An 8,486-nucleotide genomic window follows, 5' to 3' on the forward strand; every position below is an offset into this window, starting at 1 on the left:
TTGGGTCCTTTTTATTTAAGAAATGGACTGCAAATTATTTTTATAATTTATTTACCTTACATATTTGATTGATGATTTAATTTCCTAAATATTTAATTAGACCAAACCGATTTATTTTAATTATTTTTTAAAGATTAAGTTGCATAATATTATTATTATGTGCATATGTATTAAGTGTGATTATTGGTTATATGTTTTAAATCATGAAAGAGATTTGCATTAAAAAAAATTGTGCATAAAATCATTTATGATTAAATTGACTTTATTATTAATTCAATTATTAAAGTAAAATCGAGCAAGGATATTGTTGGTGTCCTTAACTCAAGAATTTTAGTTTTCAAATATTTATTAATTAAATTTAGAAAATCCGGCTAAATGAATCATAGAATGATAAGCACTACAACATGATTTAAGATTAGATTCAGGAGACCTATTAAGATTATAGATTTCTTGTAGGCTTTGTGGATCGTGAGGAGTAGCACTGCTATACCGATTCAGAGTTAAGAATAAACGACAGGCATTGCCTAATCAGGTGGGCTTATTTTCCAAATGTATGGTTTAGCTATTGAGCTTAAATGTTTCAATGAAATGAAAACTGTTTATCCGATAAAATATTTTGTGCACTCTGCTCTGTTTAAGGCTCGCAACAATGAATCGATCGAGGTTCTCTTATGACCTAACACGTTGTTTGAGAATTGTGTACACCTATTAGCTGACCTGGTGGGTTGATCTCCATCGGGCACTAATCATGTATGAGGCGTTATAAGGGTGCTCGACGGGATGTGTTCCGGAGCATTGGGTCCCAAATGGGAACTTGACTGGGTTACGCCCTCAGTTCAAGTAAGCAGGAGTAATGGATCCGTCGGTGGCTAAAAGGTCCGGGATCACAGCGAGTAACGGAAAGGGAGTGTGACAATTGCGCGCAATATAATAAAATGTTTTAACATGCTTAGAAGTTATTTCAATTTAAAACCTTCTAAGTCATGTCAAGTATAATTGGATAAACTGCTCTTATGATTATGAAATGTTTATAAAATGCTAGCCCACTAAGTACATTAGTACTTAGCCCAAAATTACTTTCAAATGTTTTCAGGTTGATTGGTCGGTGCTGACGGGGCAGAGCTGAGGCTAGGGTTCAACTCCGTATTTTGTCTTCCGCTGTTGCACTAGCTCTTATTATCTTTTGTTTATCTAACTGGAGACTTTTATGTTAAGATTCTAAATTATGTTTCTTATCGAGCTTAGACTCTCAACTCTAGCACTATGTTAATTAATATTGGTTATCAGAAGCATGAAACCAAACTTGTGATCCTAAGATTTAGAATGTTATTAATTGATTACTATCAGTTGATTTATGTCTTTCTTCACTCAAAGGGCGTTGCCCGACTTCTTATCCTATTATTTGAATTTCACAAGGTCCTTCCCTTGTTCATTTCTATGATTTTAGTCGCACCCCGATTATAGTTTATTCCTTCAAGAATTGGGGTGTGACAGAATGGTATCAGAGCATAAGTTTTCTTTCATGTCTCTGATAACCGTAAGCTTTTAATGTCGAGTCTAGAATAGTACCTCTAGGCTTCTAAGAAAATTGTTGACCCTCAGCTCGCCGTCACACTGCCGCAACAAAAGGTACGACTTAAAAATTTCAATGATTTTAAATGCTTACAAAGTTTTTAAGAAGTGCGCGCTTTCAATGTATGATGTTATATGAATTGCTTATCGCTTTCATATTTTTATTTTGAGCCTTTGACTCATATAAGCAATGTATGTATGTATGTCGTGTTTGGGACTACCCGAGCCCTTAACGAATCAATGAATTTATGGTCGAGTCAGATTCCATTAATCTTTCCGGCTTAAGAAAAATTTTATGAAAGGGGCATTTATTGTCCATATGTTTAAAAGTTTCAAAAGAAACAAATGATTAAATGAATGAAAAGTTTTCTGTTATCGTGTTAGGTCCACTGCCTGTACGATATGAATGATGAGTCTCTTACAAACCGTTTGAGTACTACCCAAGGATACTTTAGAAATGTTAGTCGTGAAAGCTCCGCTTGATCGATTTAAGTAAGAAATGATAAGATAGCAACGTTTAACATAGATATGTTACAACGTAGAAGAAATGTCATGAGATTAAGGTTTCACTTAAGTTATTCTACTTAAGTTTAGATTAGTTTCCACATAGAACTAGTCTTTCACATGGTTACATCATAGAAGTGATATATCTCGTGTATATCTATATATGTATGTATGTATGCCGAATGGGTCTTTTCTTCTGTTGATTCTCGTCCGTCAATCAGAATGGAAGGTGTACCAAGAGGACGTGGTAGAGGGCGCGGACGTGGCCGTGGGCGTGGTAGAGGATTTGTGCCCGAAGAGCCTATTCCACAAGTAGCACCAAATCGCACAGCCGAGGAAAAGTTTCGCAAGGAAAAACCTCCAACGTTTGATGGATTGGGCGAACCTGCGGATGCCGAGAAATGGGTTAGGGCAATAGAACGGATCTTCAACTACATCCGTTGTGATGATGAGGATAAAGTGGCATGCGCAACTTATCAGTTGGTGGACGAAGCTGACTTTTGGTGGGAGTCAGTGAGGCGGACAATGACTGACGAACAGTGGGAGAATTTCACATGGGAAGAGTTCAAGGCTGAATTGTATGAGAAATATATACCAGGATGTTACCGACAGAAGAAACAGAATGAGTTTTGGAATCTGAGACAGAAAACGGGAACTGTGACTGAGTACGACAGGGCCTTCAATCAGCTATCAAGATATGCTCCGACGTTGGTGGACAGTGATGAGAAACGCGCAGAGAAGTTCAGAAACGGACTGCGTCACGAGATAGCGATTTCCCTAGCAAGTCAAGGGGGTCTCACATACGCGCAGACATTGAGCAGAGCCCTCACTATTGAGTCATTGTTGCCAAGGGAAAAAGGAAAATCCCCCGAACAGTCTGGATTTGTACCATCTCAAGATGGTAGTAAGGGAAAGCGAAAATGGAATGAAGGAACTGGTGGAAACATTGGAAATGGGAAGAAACCATGGGTGGCGAATCAAAATCGGAACCAACATCAAAATCCACAACCTCAAGCAATGGTTCAAACTCCTTGCCCAAAATGTCAAAAACTCCATCCGGGAGAATGTCTGAAAGGAATGAACGTCTGCTATAACTGCGGAGAGGCCGGGCATTATGTCTCGAATTGCCCAAAGAAGGGAGGTGGAGCACCCCAACAACAAAATCCCGGGAACCAACAGCGACAAAACCAAGGTCCTAGAGGAAATCAGGGGCAACCACAATACGCTAGGGCCTATGCCATTAACCAACACCAAGCAGCAGGAGATCACGGAAACATGGCAGGTACGATTAATGTTTTCGACATGTCAATTATAGCTCTATTCAATACTGGAGTATCCTATTCTTTCATTTCATATGCTGCTTGTAAGATATTAGAATTGACGCCACAATCGTCCATAACAACGTTAGAAATTAGTACAACTGACGATGAAAGACTGCTACTAAGGACGTCACCGCGAACTCAGAGCTCGATATAGGCGCGGAAACATTTAGACATACTTACATGTTATTCCTATGATAGAATTTGATGCAATCCTCGAATTGGTTGACTTACTCAAGTCAGAGCCACGATACTTTTAAACAAGAGAAAGATCCCTCTTCGATCTTCAGGAGAGGACGAGACAAGTTTCCACGACATAACGACGTACCAGAGTTTGAGGAAAATTTTCTAGTTTGCTAAACGATGTCGCGCTGTTAGGGAATTAAGTACGTATACGATTTAGTGCCGCACAAGAGTTGAGTGGAATGAAAGTCTAATATCCAAACTAGATGACCCAGATATGCAATTTCGAGGACGAAATTTTTATAAGGAGGGAGGAATGTAACACCCCGCCTATTTATATTAAGTTTAGAATTTATTTTAAACTTAGATTAGGATGATATACGCCGGAAAAATGAAAAATGATTTATATTTTAAATTCCAACAAAATTTATTTTCAGAAGCTTTTATAAAATTTAGTCTTTTGAATTTATGTGCATTGCATAAATTGAATTATATGAATGTGATTAATTTTATATGCTAATATTATTTTTAATACTACATGATTTAATTTAAGTCTATGTTAGGCTTTAATTATTTAAATGTGTTGGGCTTTGACAAATATTTATTTGGCCCTTAGTTTTTTTTTTTTTTTTTTTTGAAATGACATTCTATAAATACCAAAGCCCAAAAGCCCACACCAACCTCCTCATTTGCACCACAGCCATGAACAGCACGCATGCTGCCTGTGTTTCACCATGCCTCTATAATTGCTACACTATTCACCCCCATGCGCTTCTATAATTACTACACTATTCACCCCCATGCGCTGGTTAATTTTTTCAACGCCTCACCTCCCTCTTTTCAATCCTTCACGCATGCTTCCTTTCTCCTATAAAATATCCTCCTCATTCATCTTCTCTTCTTTACCACAACAACACAACTTCTACGGTAAAGAATTCTTCTTGTTTATTCAAGTCTCAATCTTCTCATTCATTTTCTAATATCAGCAGATTTCTTTCATATGCAGAGAAAACCATCAAATATCTGCCATTTTTACAGAAACCACCGAACAGAATTCATACAAAAAGGTTTCACCTTTCAATTCCTCTACTTATTCATTCATGCTCAACATCATAGTACGAATAAAACCAACTGTAGATAAAACAAGGAGATACTGAATATTGTTCTTACATTTGGTAACATAGATGAAAAGATTAAAAGATACAGAAATGAAGAATTTATATGAACTGGACTTGTGTGTTGCTGTGTTGACTTGATGTTGAGTGTGTGCTTGCTGTGGGGAGAGTCGAGTAAGGGGAGAGAGGGCAGGCGGCGGTCAGCGGTGGCTCCGAGCTGCTGTCTGGCCGGAGCGCGTAGAGAGAGAGAGAGAGTGAAGCCGAGGGTGCGTGTGTTCTGTTGGCTGGGTCGGAGCTCGGCGACGGCGGCGGCGGCCTGGCAGCTGCTGTCCGTCGAAGCTAGAGAGGAAGAGGGAGCGAGAGGGTGGTGAGTGTGTGGAGTCGGCAGGGGTCGAGAGTAGAGGGGAGGGCAGCAACGGCTTCTCGCGGTTGTTCGCCGGAAGGTTAGGAGAAAGGGGGAGGCGATTGGCGGCTTTGGGCGTGCGGTGGTGGTTGGCTTTGCTAGCCGCTGCGGCCGTCGGATTTCAGAGGGAGGCGGCGGCCGGAGGTGGTGCGTCGTGTGTAGGCGTCTCCGGATGTGTGTGTGCTACGTGGGAGAGGGACGAGAGAGAGGTGAGAGGGTGGTGCGGCGTTGGTAGGAGACGAGGGAGAAGGGAGTCAGGGAGCGGCGTGGCCGGCGGCGGAGAGGAAGAGGGAAGCGCAGCAGCAGCTGCTGCTGCGTGCGTGTGTGTGCGCCGCTGTGTGTTTGTGTGTGTGAGTATGTGCGTGTGTTTGTGTGTGTTTAAAGAAGAAAGAAAAATTAGGTATGGGCCTCAGATTTTAATTATTTTGGGCCTCCTAGTGGGCTGCGAATTTTTATTTTAGTTGGGCCTATACATTAAATTGTTTGGGTCCTTTTTATTTAAGAAATGGACTGCAAATTATTTTTATAATTTATTTACCTTACATATTTGATTGATGATTTAATTTCCTAAATATTTAATTAGACCAAACCGATTTATTTTAATTATTTTTTAAAGATTAAGTTGCATAATATTATTATTATGTGCATATGTATTAAGTGTGATTATTGGTTATATGTTTTAAATCATGAAAGAGATTTGCATTAAAAAAAATTGTGCATAAAATCATTTATGATTAAATTGACTTTATTATTAATTCAATTATTAAAGTAAAATCGAGCAAGGATATTGTTGGTGTCCTTAACTCAAGAATTTTAGTTTTCAAATATTTATTAATTAAATTTAGAAAATCCGGCTAAATGAATCATAGAATGATAAGCACTACAACATGATTTAAGATTAGATTCAGGAGACCTATTAAGATTATAGATTTCTTGTAGGCTTTGTGGATCGTGAGGAGTAGCACTGCTATACCGATTCAGAGTTAAGAATAAACGACAGGCATTGCCTAATCAGGTGGGCTTATTTTCCAAATGTATGGTTTAGCTATTGAGCTTAAATGTTTCAATGAAATGAAAACTGTTTATCCGATAAAATATTTTGTGCACTCTGCTCTGTTTAAGGCTCGCAACAATGAATCGATCGAGGTTCTCTTATGACCTAACACGTTGTTTGAGAATTGTGTACACCTATTAGCTGACCTGGTGGGTTGATCTCCATCGGGCACTAATCATGTATGAGGCGTTATAAGGGTGCTCGACGGGATGTGTTCCGGAGCATTGGGTCCCAAATGGGAACTTGACTGGGTTACGCCCTCAGTTCAAGTAAGCAGTAGTAATGGATCCGTCGGTGGCTAAAAGGTCCGGGATCACAGCGAGTAACGGAAAGGGAGTGTGACAATTGCGCGCAATATAATAAAATGTTTTAACATGCTTAGAAGTTATTTCAATTTAAAACCTTCTAAGTCATGTCAAGTATAATTGGATAAACTGCTCTTATGATTATGAAATGTTTATAAAATGCTAGCCCACTAAGTACATTAGTACTTAGCCCAAAATTACTTTCAAATGTTTTCAGGTTGATTGGTCGGTGCTAACGGGGCAGAGCTGAGGCTAGGGTTCAACTCCGTATTTTGTCTTCCGCTGTTGCACTAGCTCTTATTATCTTTTGTTTCTCTAACTGGAGACTTTTATGTTAAGATTCTAAATTATGTTTCTTATCGAGCTTAGACTCTCAACTCTAGCACTATGTTAATTAATATTGGTTATCAGAAGCATGAAACCAAACTTGTGATCCTAAGATTTAGAATGTTATTAATTGATTACTATCAGTTGATTTATGTCTTTCTTCACTCAAAGGGCGTTGCCCGACTTCTTATCCTATTATTTGAATTTCACAAGGTCCTTCCCTTGTTCATTTCTATGATTTTAGTCGCACCCCGATTATAGTTTATTCCTTCAAGAATTGGGGTGTGACACAACCCGCGCTAGGATCTCACGGAGTCAGAGTACCTTCCTGAATTCCTTTACCACTCAAACACTCGATTCTATCTCTCGAAAGAAGGTTTGAAAACTTACCAACTATACTTCAAAGAACAAGTTCTTAGAGCAAGTTTGACCTAGGCTTCTGGGTAAACAGAGGTTTGCCTAAGGTCTAAGAGAATGTGTGTAATCAGCAGTGACGGATTTTTGGCTTTGGAATTCTCTTATTCGATTCAAGCTTTGGGGAGGTTAAGGTTTTGGCCGAGAAACTATTTTGGCAGAGTTTCAGCTTATGTCGTTGAATCAGTGAAGATTGAAGTGATCCTCGAGCGCTATTTATAGGAGAGGTCTTGAATAGATCCGTTGGCGGAGAACATCTTCAAGATTTCTTCCGTTGGAGAGCTTTTCGAATTTGGGCTGAGGCTTCAATCTTCGAGGTTCCTTGTTTGGTGGGAACAACTATGTTGTAGAGCAGGAGATGTGACATCTCTGATAAAGTAGCCACCAAATAGGAATGACCTCTGCAGAGAGGGATGATCTTGAGATCTCTGCATTTAATGCGGCTGTACTTTTGGAGTACGTGGCTTCCTTTGAACGTTGGAAGTTCAGTCCGAGGAAGAATGTTTAACTGATACTTGACTTTAGTATCAGTCCGCTGAGTCCACGCGGCACTGATTAAGTAACAAGTTCCGAACTGATTCTTCAACTGATACTTCAGTTGGTATCTTCATTCTTCAGTCTTCAATCCTTCGTCCTTCAGTATTCAGTCTTCAGTCTTCAGAACCGCAAGCTAAACTAGAAACGAACTCTAACACTTGAGTTCAAACAAATCTAGTCTATTACAATTAAGACCTATAAATTTTGGTATCATCAAAACAAGGATTAGGATATTCCATAAAGTTTCCAATAATTTCCCTCTTTTTGATGATGCCAAAACCATACAGCAGTCCTAGACAAACAAAAAGACTGAACTCAGAGCACAAGTTCTAAAATAGGGTGAATACTATTCCCCCTTAACAATAGAACCTAAAAACTTGTACTTAGAGTCAAGAACGTAACAGTTCTAACACAGAACAAGGAGAAGACAGTAAAACATTAATCAGAGCTTGGACAAAGAGTCATTGTCTTCAGGTTGAGATCAAAAGAAGTTATTTTCATTAAAATTAAGACTGATAAGACATCAGTCGAATTACATAGCAAGTAAAGAAACTTCTTAAGAAAACAAACAACTACGGTCTCTGTCCATAGAGGTTGAAAACAACATTCTTGAGCTCTTTGAGAGCCTCTGAATGGACATGAGTAGGTACTTTCCAGATTTTGCAGATGCAGATTTTGCAGAGCCTCTGAAGTCAAGAATTCTGTCATGAACTCGATGCGCGTGATTCTGAGCTTATCTTGAATCTCAAGAAG

This window comes from Salvia miltiorrhiza, chromosome 8 (assembly GCF_028751815.1).
Source record: "Salvia miltiorrhiza cultivar Shanhuang (shh) chromosome 8, IMPLAD_Smil_shh, whole genome shotgun sequence".
Taxonomy (NCBI): domain Eukaryota; kingdom Viridiplantae; phylum Streptophyta; class Magnoliopsida; order Lamiales; family Lamiaceae; genus Salvia; species Salvia miltiorrhiza.